Below are 18,427 nucleotides of genomic sequence, written 5' to 3'. Positions count from 1 at the left end.
CCTGGCCAAATGTGTTGCACCAGTCAGTCCAGTAGCTAGGCCGTTGGACAGCAAGCAGTAATCTAGTCGCGCCCATGTGCCCGTATAGGAGGTGAAGTGGGTACCTTCCTGCCGCGTAGGATAAATGTGTCTCCAACTATCCACTAGTCCTCCCACCTCTACGATACCCGGCAGTGCCTCTCTCGCCTTGATATTGTAATGTGTCAAGCCATCCACCCTATCCTGTGCAGGTACCAATGCCACATTAAAGTCACCCCCCATATGATGTGCGTGGAACCAATATACAATATTTTGCCCCACAACATTGTGAAAACTCCGGCGTGTCCACATTTGGAGCATAACAATTGGCAACAGTAACCGTCCCATCTCCCAGCCTCCCCCACAATATAACATATCTCCCACAGGGATCTACCAACTGACCAATAAGCGTAAACGGGACATTCTTTTTAATCAATATAGCAGTGCCCCTAGCATAGGATGAGAAGGACGAAAACAGTCTGATATCCGCCCACCTGCTATCAAAGGTTATGCGAGAATGAGGGGGTATGTGCGTCTCTTGTAATAGTACCATTTGCACCTTGTGGCATTCTAAGTAAGCTAACACCTGTCTGCATTTTCTGGCATCTTTAAGCCCTCTAATATTCCAGGATAACATCGTGAATGTCGAATAAGGCCCCTCGCCAGCCATGATCATTTACGATACACATATAACAATACCGCACACCATGTAAAGGTTTTGTCATTCCCCATAAAACAACATTGTCCACCGTCTCACCTCGCGTATCCACACATAGCATTCCATATCCAACTCCCACACCCCTCCCCCCACCCACTGAAGCATCCCAAACATGCCAGCATATCCCCACCCTGCCCGCCCCATCCCAAAAACTCAACCAGTGCATACTGCAGTAGGGGTACTCCCATTGGGGTATCTCACCAGATAGCGCACTCAAGCCTTGCCCCTAAGCAGGAAACCGACTAAATTCATCAGTGTCCAATTAGTGACAAGTGTGTACGGTTTAAATAAAAAATGTGCCACTTAGTCCATCATGTATATGGTTAGCATTCAAACAGTGCCCCGCAACTCTTGTCAAAACAACATGAGCAATGGAAATATATACCTATTCACCATATGAACAGAGACAACAGGTTCTTTGCAAGCTGGCAATTGCTCACACAGTAGAATGTCTCGCTGCATCATAGCATATCCTATCAGTCCACATCACAAAGTAGTGTCTCGCCTGCATCCTCCTGCACTGTATTTCGTGCCCTTCGACTTCGTAGTATCTTCAGGAATTTTTCCACGGATTGAGGCGTAGTGTGTATAGTCTGCTTCCCTTGGTGTGTCACTCTTAGCCGTGCAGGGTACAGCAGTGCGTAGTCCACCTGTTCTTGTCTGAGCTTCTGTTTCACACCATTAAATTTCCTCCTCTCCTCTTGCACCCGCATCGTGAAGTCCGGGAAGATGGTAAATGTGACTCTCTCGTAAGTGAGTTGTTTCTTTTCACGGGCCACCTTCAAGACCACGTCTCTATCTCGATAATTTAATAGACAGGCATATTAGGTCTAGGAGGGGCCCCAGGAGGTGGTCGCGCCTCAAGGGATCTATGCGCCCTTTCAACTATAAATTGAGGTGAGAGCAGTCCTTCGCCTGTTATCGCAGCCAACATCCTCTCAACATACTTCTCCAGCCGGCCCGTGTTGGTGCTCTCTGGTATGCCTAGAATGCGCACAAAATTTCGTCTGCTACGAGTTTCAATGTCTTCGTTCTTGGCGTCAATAACATGCATGAGTTTATCCATTTGCGTCACAGCCGTTTTTAGCTGTTCCGTGACATCTTCCGCATCGGAGATTCTTTGTTTTGCCTCTTTAAGCCGAGTGTCGTGAGCTTCTATCTTGCCGGCAATGGTATCCATTCTTGTGGTAAGGGTGTCTACTTTATCGACGATTGTGGCAAACCCCTGACGCATTTCCATTAGGATGGTTTGCATATCAGTTTTTGAGCCAGGGGCATTGTCAGCCAGTTGCCCCATCTCGTCCTTCTCGCTCTATGCCGATGCCTGTTTCGCTCCTCTTTTTGTCTCAAAGGTGAGACGCGGTTGTCGTGCGTCCAATTTGCCCATGGTACAGTACTGCAATTCCAGGGGAAGGCCCCTGCACCACACTTGAATACTATGGCAATATCTAACTGTTTCCAACAGCACGTGGGCCAGGCTGTCGAGGCCCAGCCTCCTGATCAAGGATAGTCCAACACGACCCCCGCCACAGCCTGCAAGACGATAATCCCAAAGTGCTGAGACCCAGTGACGCCACAGCAAGAACTAGGCCACTCTTAGTAATGTGTGGCTTGAATGTCTCTCCTCTAATGCGTTCACAAAAATGTCTCCATGCGCAGCGTTCAAAATATGGCGGAGACACAGTTCACCCCGGGCTCAGGACCAGCTCCAAACCAAAACCGCAATCCTTCTAGCCTTCCCAGCGTATGCGTCAAGTAGCGATGCACCAGCTTATCCGACCATGCTACCCCGGCAGGCAACCCCCTCCTCAAGGCCAGGTCAGAGAGATAGAGGATGTATGTTGTTACAACGCATGCTTTCACAACGCAAGTCGTTACAACGACTTGCGTTGGGGGGCTCTGGATAGAGAAATAGTTTATTTACTATTCCAACTCCAGTCCCAGTGGATAGTAGGGAAGGTTTTGGATAGTAATTTAAACTATTCCCTATCCTACAGCACCCCCCAGCGTAAGTCGTTGCAACGACTTGCGTTGTAATACCTGCGTGGTAAAGGTACTGCGTTGAAAAAGTTACATTGTAAAGGATGTTCCCCGGAGATAGGTCCTCTGTGCCTCAGTAGCTCTAGGCGAAGGTAAAATGCCCCATAGAGTCTCACGCAGTGGGAAGTCGCCTCCTCTGTCGCTACACAGGCTGCCTCGCCACCGGCAGCCACTCACCCTGATTCAGTACACCCTCCTGCAGCGCGCGTCCCAATCTCTCTGCCAAGCCTCTCAGGCCCAGGGCACCATCGCCGCCATCTTGTCAACCAGGGAGGAACAGTCACTCAGGGTCCTGGCATATCTGCTAAGTCATCCACTACAGGAGTCTGCAAGCCACCATACAATGCCATCAAGGCGCTGCCAGTCCACTACACACTATCCCTGCTGTACTCACAGTGCACCGTTCTCTGCAGTGTGTGCGCACTCATCCGCGCGGCACGACCGCCACGTGGGGACCTCGTTACTTGCATGAGCCTCCCAGCCACCTTCAGGCTCCACACCTCAGGGCAGCATATCCCGCAGGGAGCAGCCGGCACTCAGCTCTCTTGCAGCGCGAGCGGTGGGAAGACAAGGCTCACTCCGCTACTGCCCCCAGTTGCCTTCCATTCAGCAGCATGATTTTAGGGCGAAAATCCGGGCTGTGAACACAGGATAAATTCAGGATGATTCTCCGGACTGCGGGAGCCTCACGTTGCCGCGGCCATTCCGCAAGCGCGCCACCTAGCGCCCCCCCTAGAAAATGTATCAAAGTTGATGAAATAGCCAGAGGCAGTTCTGTCAATTGTTGGAATTGCATCAGGATTGTTTTGGAATCGCTGGAGCTGTTTCTTCCTTTGTCATATTAGTATAGTCAGAGGCTATATAATTGTAGACAGGTGTTTCTTGACAAACTGGTATTTGGGTCTCAAGAGGTACAAGTTCCATTGCTTTGTTGCATAATCCTTCTTTTATCACGGCAGGTTTATCAAAGGTAATAAGTCTTTCAGTTTGAACCTCTTGGATTGTAGCAAGATTTGGTCATCTGCTACACCTTGGGAGTCCACTGGGCCTACTACTTATTATCGGCCACATGATGTGGTTTGGCGAGGTCGATGGACTCGACTCTGTTCTCCTTTTTTCCAGCAAGTGGCGGTAGTAACACTGATCTTGCTCCGTGGATTGCTAAGGCAGGTACTGGTTTTCTGTAAGAAGGCCCAAATTCCTTCTTCACCGCGATCTTTTCCCTGACTAGATCCCCAATATTTGGAATCCAGACAGGTCTTGCTGGGACAGGTGGTTTTTCTTCAGTGGTCGTTGGCTTTTGTGTTGTGTTGCTCAGACTTCTTCTTATTTCATTTAAGTCCTGTAAAACAGCCAAATGGTTTTTGATATCAACAGGTTTTCGGTCCACCACTGAAGTGTGACGGTCAGGATCCTGGATCTAGTGCCAAACAGTAATTCATATGGAGTGATTCCACCCACGAATTTCTTGGCAGATTATGAAGACTACGTTGGACACTTATTAGATGATGTTTGACCCACCCATCACCCGAGCCTAATACCCTAGCTTTTATAGATTGCGATATGTCACGTTTTTTTCTTTCCACTACCGCATTTCACTCAGGATGGAATGGACTTGAGTACCGCAATGCAAAGCCCAAGCTGGCCATGGCCTCTTTGTAAGCTCGAGAGCTAAACGCAGGACCCTGGTCAGAATATAGGGTGCCGATTGCGTATGTGCCGATTAAGACTCGCAAATCTTTTATAACAGTTTGGGTGTCAGCCGAGCGCTGAGGCCATATCCAAATGAATCTTGCGCAGGAATCCACTGCGACCATGATATATTTATAGTTTCCATCCCTTTGTAAGGGACCACAGTGGTACAGGTAACCACACGCTAATGGTTTATCTGAAATTAGAAGGGGCGTCTGCAAAGGTCGTTTCACTGTAGAAACTTTCATTTTTTGGCAGATTTCACATTCTAGAACATAGTTTCTGGTTTGTTTCCTCATGCGCGGCCACCAATATCTCTGTTTTAATAATTATACTGTGGCAGAAACTCCTGCGTGTGCAGAGGCGAGTCCTTCATGTGCTGCTAAGATTAGTCCTAACCTATGTTCCATGTTTGGGATTGCCCCATCCCCCACTCCAGGGGTTCGAGCTAAAGGAAAATTATTTGTATCAGTTATATATGAGTACTTTACTGGAAAGCCTTTTGGGAATGTTTTACCACTGTCTTTTACTGAGGCAGTCACAGCTTACATTATATCGCTGTCTATTTTTGTTTTTGAACGAGTGATTGCAGCTACGGAAGCCGTTTGCACAGCTGCCTTCGCGGCCTCATCAGACAATGAATTCCCTGCAATGTGAACGCCATCACGTTGATGACTCAGTGTATGGATCACGTGAGTCTTTTGTAGTTCTTTTTGTAATAGAACTACTTTTTCCCCCAAGCATTTTATGCTTAATTGTGCCACCTTTTGCGTCTTTGAAACCGTTTTGAACCCAGTTCTGCAGATATTCATTGTAAGACTGGACGCAGTAATGCGAATCGCACACTATGAGTGTGGAGAATTCGCAATCGGTATTTTCAAGCGCCATCTTGAAAGCCTGTAGTTCAGCTTGCTGAGCTGTACAGTCTCCAAGTGATAGAGTTTTAGTGACCATAGGTCGAAATTTACCTTCGCGCCAGCGACCTTTAACAATCGCGCACACAGCACTATAGGCTTGTTTACCCCCAATTGCGGGCTGTGCTGATCCGTCTGTATAAATTATACATCTGTAATGTTCTAGAGGCAGACTCTCGGTTGGCAGAGGACATTCGTGTTCGTATTGTAGAAATTCTTGTGTTTTCAAGTAGGGGTCAAAAACGTATTCAACGTCTGTTGCAGCAAGAGAATTAATCCATTGTATCCATCTCGGATGTAAAGCCTTAGCATTTGGAATGCTCGCTTTTGTTACTGCCTCTAAGGCAGGTACAGGTGTAACCATCAATATGCATTTACCCTGTGCGAGAGCTCTTTCTTTTGCTACTGCAGTTTGAACCGCTGTCAGAATCTTTTCTGTAGAAGTGAATTTCATTTCAGCTTGTGTGTACAAGTGTGATTTGTATGCTATTGGTACCTTTTCACCTTCATTAAAGGTTAGGTATGTGAATCCGGATCTCCCTGGGATGATTCGAATCACAAGGTTGCGCACTTTGTCGCGTGTCTGTAACTTTGTTTTTGCTAACATGTCTGTTTGCACTGAACGCAAAATTTCTGTGTGTTTTTGAGTCCAATTAGTTTATTTGAAATCAGGTTTTATTAGTTTGTAGAGAGGTTTAACTCTTTCTGCGTAATTTAGAACATAAGTCCTTCCAAAATTCAGGAAACCTAGAATTGACTGTAAGTTTTTCAACGTTTTTGGAGGTTGTAGCAGTGCACATTTCTCTAGAAAGTTGGCTGCCAGGCTTTTGCCTTCACTTGATAACTCGTAGCCTAAGAATAGGACGTTGAAGTGGACAATTTGTGATTTCTTAAAATTAAATTTGTACCCTTCAGAAGCGAACCCAAGTATTATGGTGTTCACTCTTTTCAAGTGCACGTCCAAATCATCATCTGTAAGATAGATGTCTTCGACATAAGATAATGCCTCATCATCATACGTTTGTAGTAACTCTGTTACTCTGGCTGAAAATAACCCTGGGCTATTCTTGAATCCCTGGGGGAGACGGCAAAATTGTCCTGTGTCCCCATTATTGAGAAAGCGGTCAAGTACCTACTTTCTGGTGCAATGTTTTGAGAGAAGAAAGCTTTAGAAATATCTAATGTGGTTTTATATTTTTTCCGCCCGATGTTATTCATCAGTGCTGCACTGTGTGCATTTTGTACTGCAAAAGTTTTGCAACAAGAGTGTCGTAATTTGGCAGCACCTGAGTTAGCATTTAGCTCAGCTACACAAGCTTTTACTGTTAACTTGACTTAAATGTGCGGGGGCCATTTTGTATTTGGTGGCTTCCATCTTGTATGAACATGCGGCCTCGTGGTCAGCGTGCCCTTTTCGTCCTTCCTCCATGCCAATGAACCATTACCCTGCCCAGCAACAGGCTATTTTTAGCACTGGTCAAATCTCGCACATGCGTACACACGATCTTTAGACGAATGAGTGGTAACTTCTTAGGAATGTTCCCCAAACTGACCAGTGGCCTCAAACTCCTCCCACATGTTGGCTGTGTTCCAAAAATGCCCTTATATGTACCTAAAACTGTTCAAATGTATACCGCCTACCTTTTTATTACTATTAAACTTGTATAAAAGAGGTCGCGCACCGATGTTCGGGGTGATACTTCTTGCATTGCCGAAGGGTGCTGTAGGAATGTACCACCACCCCATGGGGTCTTAATAAACTTGTCTTTTGCATTTTCCAGTTTCCGTGCCAACTTCTATTTTATGGTGTTCGAGAGTTTTTGCAGAGTATGTAGACCTGACGAATAACCCGATACCACAATTGGCGACCACGAAGGGACTCATCGGCGACTCGGATGCCCGAAGGAGAGGTCGTGACGAAGAATTGGAAACTCGCCATGGACGCGTACGCTGCCACTGAGTGAACCGAGTCTTGGCACCCACGGTGTTTTTTCCTTTCCTTCTGACTCGACCTTCCAGGTGGCGCCGGTCCTCGACTGAGATCCTGATCGGTTGGGTTGTCGTACAGTGCCCGTTTGGCTGATTCAATTACGGAACTTGGCAGTTGGAACCTGGACGTTTGGAAATATTTGGTAAGCCTGTGATTGGTAAGGTAGTCTGTTGAAGCTTACTGTGGCTCTTTGAATTTGTTTGAGTTAGCTAACGTTTGGACCTTTGATTTGAGTTATATGTGGAGTGCACCTCACATAGGCAGGCATGTAGGGATATTTCTCTGATTTTGAATTTGTTTGAACGGCACACCGTGTGTAAAGTACATTTAAGTGCCATTTTATGTAATGTCACGTTTTCGTGATATTTTGACATGCCTGTTCTAAGCACACTTCGAGGAATGTTCTGTTTTGGAAATGGTACCAATTATCGATTAAATGAATCTCAGCCGGCTCCCCCAGAAGGAACTCCTAATCCCGAAATGTACATAAAATTCAGCCTTCCTCCCATTATGTATAGCACATTATGGCATAAATACACCAAAACTGATCGTGAATTGCAATGGCCACTACATGGGTCGTTTGATCTGCGAAAGGTTCAGTATGTGGAGCAGTGTTTGTTTCAGCGTAGGTCTAGACAGGATATGTTTGATTGTGTGCGTATGTGGGAGAAAGCGGTGCGTGAACGAATGAAGCGTGAACAAGCCTTGGTGGACAAGGAGCAGCGAAAGGCTGCTCGTGATAAAGCTTTACAGCTGCAGGAAAAAGAATTGCAGGAACAAAAAGAGAAAGAGATTCAAGAACGTAATTTACAGGTTAATGGTCAGTTTCCTATTCGACGTCCTCTTTATCCTGTCCTTACTAATGAGTCAGATGATTTTTCATTGTTAGATCGTTGTCCGCCTCCGTATGTTCCGCCTACGGCTCCGGATGAGGAATCGGATGAGGATAATCAGGATAAACAGCGTACCAGGTTATCTACCGAGCATATGACGGAATTGCGTTCGGTTGCTTGCAAACTTAATACAAATGATATAACTGTTTCAGAGGTTGATGGTTTTATGAGTAAGTGGTCTGAAAAGGAACGATTGTATTTTCTAGATCATTTTGCAGATGAAGTTGTTGAGCGGTTTAGGAAGCATTCTCCTGAGTTGGAACCTAAAGATATATCAGTTGGTCGTGAGAAATTTCGTAAAGGTCTTTTTGCTCTTTCAGATGCGGATGAATTTTTCCGGCGTTTGCTTCAGCTACGGGATGAGGCGACACGATTACGAGTGGCGAAAAAGGCATCGGGTCCACCAGCATCTGAATCGACGGAAATTTCCAAAAAATGCCCTATCTTTGGAACAGATAAGAGCGCTGCAGTTAATGTTATGCCTATGCGAGAAGCTGCGCCTTTGTATGTCCCACCTAAAGGGGCAGGTACGGACGATGATAGGATGTCTAAAGATGCGAAGGGTTATTTTATATATAATTGGGTTTATACGCCATGGAATAGAGCAGATGTTATGGCACTTAAGAATGCTTTGCCTGACCCCGTAAGAATCCAGCAGCTTTCTATGAAGGAGTGGAGGGCGCCATTTCTTCGTGCATTATGACATTGGTTGATATTGATCTCTCTTTTGGGTTGATATTGCCTCCTGATATGTGGAGGGCGATTCATAAGCTTGATGATCGAACGATCCTAGGGGCAGATTGGAAGGACATAGCTCGAGCTGATCTGGATAGGGAACCCGCGTGTAAACCATGCCGCTTAATTTTAGACCTACCAGAAGCTATTTTGAATAAATTAAAAACGCTTGTTCCCCCTAAGAAAATTGATTGGACGATTGGTGCTGTAGGAATGTACCACCACCCCATGGGGTCTTAATAAACTTGTCTTTTGCATTTTCCAGTTTCCGCGCCAACTTCTATTTTATGGTGTTCGAGAGTTTTTGCAGAGTATGTAGACCTGACGAATAACCCGATACCACAAGAGTTTAAGTGTCTGTAGTCCAAAACTAGACGATATGAATTGTCTGGTTTGGAGGAAACAAAGGATTGTTCATAGATGAGGTGCATGTTTCAATCACCCCTTGGTATTCAAGTTGATCTAAGATCTCCCTGACCTGTTTTTTAGCTTCTTGCTTAACTATACTGCCTCTGTGCAGTAGGTTGATTTTTTAACTGAATTTTATGATGAGGAGAGTCCTCATCCCATCCTACGTGATTTTTTTTATAATGCTGGAGCCTGGGCTACAGCCCATTTTCTAGCATAGGTGTATCTTTTATGAATTGGGATGTGATTAGAGAAGGCTGGCATAATTATCTCTTCGCCATGTGGGCACTCCCTGACAAATTCAGGTGGCCAGTCTTGTTCCGCTAGAAGAATGTCATAACCCTTAGATAGCTTCTCCCAAAAGAGTGCTTTTATTTTTCAATTATGCCCCCCTCCATCTGGAGTGTTACTTCCTATAACTTTTGGGGTACACTAACCCTGGTGTCGGCAGTTTCAACTTGAATGCATTCATTCAAGTCCACTGTCTCCAGATGATCCTTCAGGATCTTGAAAGCTATGTTGACTTCTGCTGTGCTGTCTAGCATTGTCTGGGCCCACTCCCCGTTCTAGAGTTATGTCCTCAGGATTCTCGGCATGTCTGATCTTTAGACTTGCTACCTTGTTTTTGGTGAATTGGGTCTTCTTATTTTTCAGAACGTGCTGTTCGTCTTTGGACTTCACGCGTTCTTCCTTTTGTTCTGATCGTCCTCTTCTTTCGGATTTCTGCGAGGAAGTCTGAAAGGTACTAGAGGAACGTGTATCAATATCTTGATATCTATCAGGTTTTCTCAAATTATCCCTATTTCTGAGGTTATACCTTTTCAGAGGGCTCCTTTTGAGGAGACCTACCTCTGGAGTGGGAGCGCTTCTCTTTAGGAAGCGTCTGTTTGCTATTTTCCCACTTCTTTTTAGGAGTAGTGAGATTATTTTTAATAAAAACCTTTTCAGGATTTTCTGTTAGTTCGGGTTTTACTGGTTTCCCCCCAAACTATCTCTTCCTAGTTCTTCATAGGATCTTTCAATAATTCTTGCAAGTTCATATGGTTGCTCTGTTATGTCAGTTTCTTTTAGTCTTTGGCGGATTGCCACGTATGCGGCTTCACCTTTAATGTTAGCTAATAGTATAGCCGAGACCTGTTTGAAATCGTTTAGTAGCTTCATACCTAGATTTAAGGCAGGTTCTGGTCCTTATTCATTTTGAATCTGTCTTAGGACGTCTGGTATTACCGCCATAGACGGAACACCATGTGTTTTTGTGTAGATTGAAGCAAAGAATATACCCCAAGTGTCGCAGTCCTCTACATGTGGTGCAATCCCCATTGGTAAACAGATTGTCAGAATCCTGTGTTTCTCATGAGGTGTACTATCGGGAAATACTGCCTCTATTTGAGTAATTTTTTGAGCTAACCGGAACGGAATTTGGTCCTGTTTTGTGGGTAATTTACCAATTACTGGTTGTATAGTCTGTGGTGTAATTTTGTTTGTGTTCCCCTGATGAGGGGTGTGCTGTGGAATCTTTATAGCAGGTTGGACTGTTAAATTCTGTATGACATATTGAACCAACTGTCTACGTATTTTAATTAACTGTTTTAGTTGAGCTAACAGTTCTGAACCTGTCATTCTTTCTAAGTATGGGCGAATTTTGTGAATTCGCAATTCGCGAAATTGCGTATTTACGGATTCGCAAGTGTTTCTGCCAGTTCACGAGGGTTTTTTACCAGTTTGCAAACGCGAACTTACTTGTCGGGTCGCAACGGTCGCGACCATGTTGTTTCTACATCTGGTTCATCATAGCACCCTCTGTTTCACCACTGCCACCCTCTGGCTCACCCATGCCACCCTCTGGTTCATCACTGCCACCCTCTGGTTCATCACTGTAGATTATGGGGGGAAAAGCACACCTGCCCTGCCTCAACTGACATGAATTAATTTGGGGCTGATGATTGTGTCACTGAATTTGAGCTGGCACCTGCTTTCTTAGCTGTAAGTGCTTCCTCATTAATGATGAGCTTGAACTTTTGCACCTGCTAAGTGCTTTCAGTTTTGTAAAATTCGTTAGCACACCTGCCCTGCCTCAACTGACATGAATGAATTAGGGGCTGATTAATGTGTCACCGAATTTGAACTTCAAGTCTGGCACCTGCTTCCTTATCTGTAATTGCTTTCTGTTGCAGTGTAATTTTTTTTAACAGGACCTTTGTGGCATACTTGTAGCTATTCTCTGAGCCTGCTCTGAGGGTCAGAGCAGGGTCATAGAATAGTTGCAAGTAGGCAACTGAACTCTGGAGGGGCCCCTCAGGAAGCACTACAGGGAATGGTTACTAATGATGAGATTGAACTTTAGCACCTGCTGAGTGCTTTCAGTTTTGCAAAAATCGGTTTTCAGCAAATTCGCGCGATTCGCGGGGCGCGAATTTGCGCAAGGTCGAATTCGGAAGGCGCGAATTTGTGTGAATATACGTTTTGTTTTTTTGCGACGTGTTTGTTCGCGTGATTTCTTGCGTTTTCGCAAGCTGCTTGTAGCGCAATGGCGCGAAGTTAACCTAGCGGTCGTACATGGGCGCGGCCATCTTGTTTGCGTGACGTATTTCCGTTACCGGGCGCTATGTTTAATCTCGCAAAGAGTGCGGCTCGCAAGTACAAGTTCGCATGTGATCGCGGGGGAAATCTCGCGCGAACTAACCCACGCGGTCATGAACGGGCACGGCCAACTTGTTTTTCATTCATTGCTATGGTTCTTTGCATCCTTTCTGTATCCTGTATCAATCTTTGCCATCCTTTGCTTGTTTGAAGTTTTTTTTATCTATTTTACTTATTATCTATCCCTCTATTTTTCTAGCTCTATATTTTTGTGTTTTCTGCTACTTTTGGTTAATTTTAAACTACTTTTTTAAACTCTTTTCTTTTCTTCTTCCCTATTCTATTTCTTCTTTATTATTTAACTTCCTTTCTGCCCAGACCATGGTAAAGGGAGCCGGGAAGCAGCCCAAGAAGGGGAAGGGTCCCGCACCCTGTGCCCGGCTCCCGTGCGGGTGCTTGAGGGGGGAGCTAGTGATGCCACGGGAGATCTTTAGCACGGAGGAGGTGGCCGCACTAGTGTTCTTTGTACAGCGCCGCCTCCCCAGGACCATCGCGGCAGGCGGCAAGATCGCAAGCGGCTACGGGCTCCGGGAGCGCCGGAAGAGGTGGGAGAAGGTGTGCCGGGCCATGTTGTAACACTCTCGGGTCCGGCGCACCTACAACCAGGCCACCCACCGTTGGACGGATCTCCTGGACCGGGAACGCGACTTGCTCGACCTGCTCGGCGTCGAGATCCCCGGGCTTGGTGAGTAGTAGTAGCTATTTCATCACTACTCTGTTTTCTCCTGCTCTGTGTGTTATTATATTACAAATTTTAGTTTTTTATCAAGAGCAATAATGCTGCCGATTACATTGTAGGTAAATTATATTTCAAAATCTTCTGTGCATTTCAGGTGCACTGCTCTCCTTCTCAGTAGCATTGCTACTATGCTTATTTGTTTTCGATTTTGTGTTCATTTCATTGGCCTGAGAAATTACGTATGAGTGTAGTTTACAGAACTGCGTAATGCTAGACACTAAGGGGCAGATTTGCAATTACCGGCGCATCCCTGCAAAGTAGCAGAGATGAGCCAGTAATTGTGCGCCACGCCACCACCACCCATGGTGCGCCGTATTTACAATGCGCCGCACCATGGGCCCAAAACGTTACCGAAGCGTTACGCATCTGTGCCGTAAAGGCGGCGTATTGCTGGAGTTGCGTCGCAACGATGGCGCAGCTCCAGCAATGCTCTGGGGTGCCCTATCTCCCCAATGCTGCGTCAAGCCGTATGTCTGCTTCAAGCAGGCGCAGGGTTTGATTGACGCATCATTGTCCTAAAAGTGACTGATTGAAATCTTGCAGATTTCCCTCAGCCACTTTTAGGATGCGTTCCTGCGCAGGAACGCCCTCCCTTGCGCCGGAACGCCCCCTGATGGCACAGGGCTTCTCAACGTGATGCATCTCCCATATGCGTCACGTTGTTAATATACGCCGCACCATGGCGCCTCTTTTGTTCTGCCGCTGCGTCACAAAAGTCACGCAACAACGGAGTTAAAGAGCCGCAAGGGGCTTGTAAATCTGCCCCTACAGACTGAAGTCCAGTCCTTCCTTTGTACACCTGGCAATAAGAAGAAATAGTGGTGGTGGATTGATAGTTTGAGTATTTTAATGACTGGTTAATGTAGTAGGAAACTTTTTAGTGTTGTCACTGATCTGCAATCACGATGGAGTTTGTATGTCACTTCGCGTGCTGCGCACTGCTGCCTGCCAGTCCTAGGCAAACCTTTTTAGTACTTTGTTTAGTGAGTTACATAACTTTCCAAGTCGATGGTCCGCAAATCAAGCAATACTAATATCGTAGTAGACCACATGAGATAGGTCAATATATCCTGTGGAATAGTTGTCTATTTGCTATTTCACCAAAATATTTTGTTATTGTTCTTTTGAAATGTTTGATTTGGTTGACAACAATCATCCATGTTTTCGGGTCTTTCTTTCTTTCATGTTGTACATCAGCTCCCCCCAGGGGCAAGAGGACAGAGGAGGAGTAGGTGGTTGCTGCTGCTGCTGTAAAAGGCCAGGATCGGCCAGGCGAGGGCTCCTTTGCTGGCCCCAGTAAGTTTTCATTTTAATATAGAGTACCTATTTTTTCCTAGCGTTCCTCATTCAATTTTTTCTAAATCGTCTTTGATCTTCTTGTAGACTGTATCTAAATTCTTATCCTGCCTCTACTATGACTCCCTGTGGTATTACTAGATTATTCTTATTAGTCTGTCTGTGTAGCTAACTAAGATTGCACAGTTGGCAAAAGGTGTCAAACGAAACTCTCATTCTAGTCATCAATAGATCTATGAACTGAGTGCAGTCATCTGGGATTGTCCATAATGTCTTTTCAAGTCTTCAAAATGTGTATGCTTTGACAATTCCCAACAATAAAATGTGAATGACCACCAAGAAAGAATAAGATACTACTTTACTTTTGGTTTGGATAGGAGGACAATCCATACTACTACTGTTGCAGGGACAAATCTGCACAAACAGAACTATGGACACTAAATAGTGCATTGTTTATCAATTATAATAGGCGCAGGTAGACTTTCCACATACCTCAGTGATAACAGACTTTGAAGAACCCCCAATCTCCTTACTGACTAGATAGTGTGGCAGAGTCATTTAGCTCCCTAATTCATCGATGATTGATCCCCAATGATGATTATCCAACGCAGGACATGAGTACGGAGTCAGAGTCCAGAAGTGTCAGAGGCACGGACTCATGCTTGCAAATTGCAAAACCTTTTGCTCAGTCACTCTTGACCAAAAACCACAGAGTCTATTTAAGTTTTAAAGCTTTATTAAAAGTAAAAACATTTATTAAAAATCAAGTTTCTCATAAAACATAAACGGTTGATTAAAAATGGAAAAGTGCTTAGTGATTTATTTCACACATTTATTGTGGGCGAGCCCAGCCCTCACCTGGTTTGAACTTTAATTTTTCTTTTTGGTTCTGAATCGTTGGTCACTCCATCCTAGTGATGATGATCTGATCTTGCATTTGTTCTTAGAAGTGAAGCTTCTGTCTGTTATGAGAAAAATGGTGCGTGTTAAAAAGCAAGCATTCATCAGTTGTGCCTAAAAGTGCAGCAAGACAACACCCTTCCCTGGAAAAGGGGAAATTTTTACTTTGGAGTAGACAGTCACAAATTATTAGATTGGTTTCTGTATTCACATTTCTTCATTCCTAGACAAAATACTAGTGAGTGGTGTATGTCTATGACATCTAACATTCTTAAATGTACTTTGTAGGTGGAACATCTGGTGCCGGGGCCAGCGCGGAGGTGGAGGAAGACACTTTTTTATTATTATTATTATTAAAGGCTTTTATATCGCGCTCTATTACTAAAAAAATAGTATCCTGGCGCGTTGAAGGCAGAACAGTAGGGAGAGAACCAATGACTAATAACTGAACATAAGAAAAACAGTTTAAACTATTGTATTAAAAAGGTGGGTTTTTAGTCCTTTCTTAAAAACATTGAGGGTCGAGGCAGTTTTTAGGTGAAGGGGAAGGGTGTTCCAGGATTTTGCTGCTCTTACCGAAATAGATTGGCCGCCAAGTCTGCAGTATTTGAATTTGGGAACGGACATTTGGCACAGGTTGGCCGATCGCAGGGGGCGATTAGGGACATACAAGCGGAACCTTTTCCACAAGTAGATAGGGCCATTTTGATGAATAGCTCGGTAGGCCATCACCAAGATTTTGAACTGAATCCTGAGGGCAACAGGAAGCCAATGGAGAGCACGCAGCAAAGGGTGTGCACTAGAACGCCTAGGAACATTGAATAGGAGCCTGGCAGCAGCGTTCTGAATGACCTGGAGGCGGTAAATCAGGTATGCTGGTAGTCCGCCAAACAGACCATTCGCGTAATCCAACCTAGAGAGTATCAAGGCGCGAATAACGGTCTCTTTAGCTTCTTTCGGCAGGAGAGGGAAGAACCTACGTAGAGTTTTTAGGGTAGCAAAACAGACCCCCGTGAGTTTCTTAATGTGATCCTCAAACTTAAGGTTCTTACTGAACCAGACTCCTAGGTTTTTTACTGGGCCAGATGTGGCTTTTGGAGGGGGCAGGTCAGCAGGCCAGAGACGCTCATTAAAGTCCTCAGGAAAAGAGCCATACAACAAGATCTCAGATTTACTTTCGTTGCATTTCAGCTGGGCACGTGCTAACCATTGGAAGACCGAGGACAAACAGTGTTGGGCCACCGACGTATCTAAATTACCTCTGGGCCAGGTAAACAAAAGCTGCGTGTCGTCGGCGTATGCCATAATTTTTGCACCCAACTGTTCAGCAAGGTAAATCAAAGGGGTAAGATAAACATTAAAAAGTAGAGGGCTTAGGATGGACCCCTGGGGAACACCTGTAGAAAGTAATTTAGGGGTGGAGGCAAAAGGAGGCAGCCAAATTTGTTGTGTGCGGTTATCTAAGAATGAAGTTAGCCAGTCAAGTGCAGGGCCGGTAACACCTATATCAGCTAGTCTGGCGAGTAGGAGGGAGTGAGGCACCGTATCGAAGGCAGCAGAGATGGGGATGAGGTGGTGCAAGTGCCGGAGGAAACTGCTGTGAGGGTTGCCACGGTAGTGGCGGGCAGTGGTAAGCTCTTATATTCCTTACTTATTGAGATTGCAGACTGCAGAGTGTGCTCTCTGCACGGGTGTAGTATATATGTTGTACAGTTAAGCTACTATACTGTTAAGAAGACTTTCAAATTAAGAACAAAGTTTTTATCAACCAGGTAGTAGCCTCCTCTAAATGTACTTCAACTCAGCGGTGAATTTTTTTTCGAGAATCAAAATCAGATCTGAGATGAACTTGATGGATGGGATGAACAAAAATCGAAAGAAGGGTGTAAGTAAGTGTGGAAGGACGAGCAAGTTAAAAGTAATGATGACTGACAAAGAAGAATGATACGTGTTTGATTGGTGCCCGAGGTGGCTGGGAAGGAATATGATGCATGGCTGGGTGAAGGATGAAGCAAGGATGGGTGGAATGAGAACAGCCTTGGTGGGTGAAACAGAAACTGTATGTGTGCGCAATATATCCTTTGGTTGAAATTCAAATGCAAGTCAAGCACAGATGTATGGCTTGCGGTTTCCCAAATAAAATGAAAAGGTTGTTTTCCCGTGAGAAAACGTAAGGTTTGTCCAGATGAGAGACATGAAGAAGAATGATTGACATATAGTTTGAATGGATGTATCATGGTACTATCTGACTCTTAGATAGCATATGTGTATCTAGAGAGAGTAGACGGTCACTGGATGAACTAAGTGTTACTTTGAAGAGCATGTAACACCGCACCCGCACGTCCGTTCCAGTATAGGAAAGGCAAGGAAAAGAAGTTTTAATTTTGTCCGAATACTACCATGAATAGTAGCAGTAGTTTGTATTGCAAGCACAGCATATATCCGGCTATTACGATGGCCACTCACTACCTCTGTAAATAAATTTAGTAGAACTCTGTCATTCATGTGTGAATGTATCACTGTTCACTCAATAAAAAGCAAAGCACCTAAAGTCATCCCATATGTAAGCAAATACATACCATGTGCAGTGATAGATAATCAGATTATTTATCTTCTTCATTTTCCTTTTCTAGTATTCATTGGCACTGCAGGGTGAAAGTTAAATTAATTAAGCAGTAGCCCTTGTAACAGAGTATTCTCAGTGCCACCCGTAATAGAAAAGTAAGAGCATCACCACCTGCATGTACTGGACCGGTAGAGTGACGCAAGTCTGTTTCACTCATCATGGCGGGTGTCTGTTTTTCTCGGGTGCAAGTTGACTGCGCTGGCATTATGCCGGCTTGCAGAAGTTAACGTACCAATTTTGCTAAACAAGAGAGAAGAAGAAGAATAAGACTGGTGTACTGTCATAGTCGACTCTAATGGAGTGAGTCCATAGTGCTCGTAGAATTGATTCCTTAAACTCCCACTAATGTTAGAGCAAGGATGAAGAAGTGGGAGGTTAGATAGATAGAGACCTGCCGGTGATTTGGCGCTATATAAAACCAAATAACAATAACAATACTGGCCACAATAGTTATTTACTGCGCTTGCAAGTTGCTAGTTCTACTGTGACACAACTTTCTGCTAAATCATTTTGTGTTAATCTTAAAGAGCATTGGTTAGAGACTATGTCTTTCTTTCTTCATATAGATGCTCCTTCCAAACCAACACGGAAGGAGCTGGCTAAAAAGGCCCGGCAACGGAGGCTGGAGGCGACTGTCGCCGAATATCGGCGGCTGGTTGCCCAGGAGGAGGGGGACACGCAGTCGACTACAACATCGACCGGTAAAGCTGCATCCTCCTCCGCGCTCCCTGGGTCAGCCAGTCAGCGCAGGTCTCCAGCGGTACGGAGCCGGGGTACCGCACCCACCCGCCACCGCCGAGCAGCAAAAACATCAGCTG

This window comes from Lissotriton helveticus, chromosome 5_1 (assembly GCF_964261635.1).
Source record: "Lissotriton helveticus chromosome 5_1, aLisHel1.1, whole genome shotgun sequence".
Classification (NCBI taxonomy): domain Eukaryota; kingdom Metazoa; phylum Chordata; class Amphibia; order Caudata; family Salamandridae; genus Lissotriton; species Lissotriton helveticus.
The sequence above is the reverse complement of the archived record's forward strand: the minus strand, read 5'-3'. Positions refer to the sequence as shown.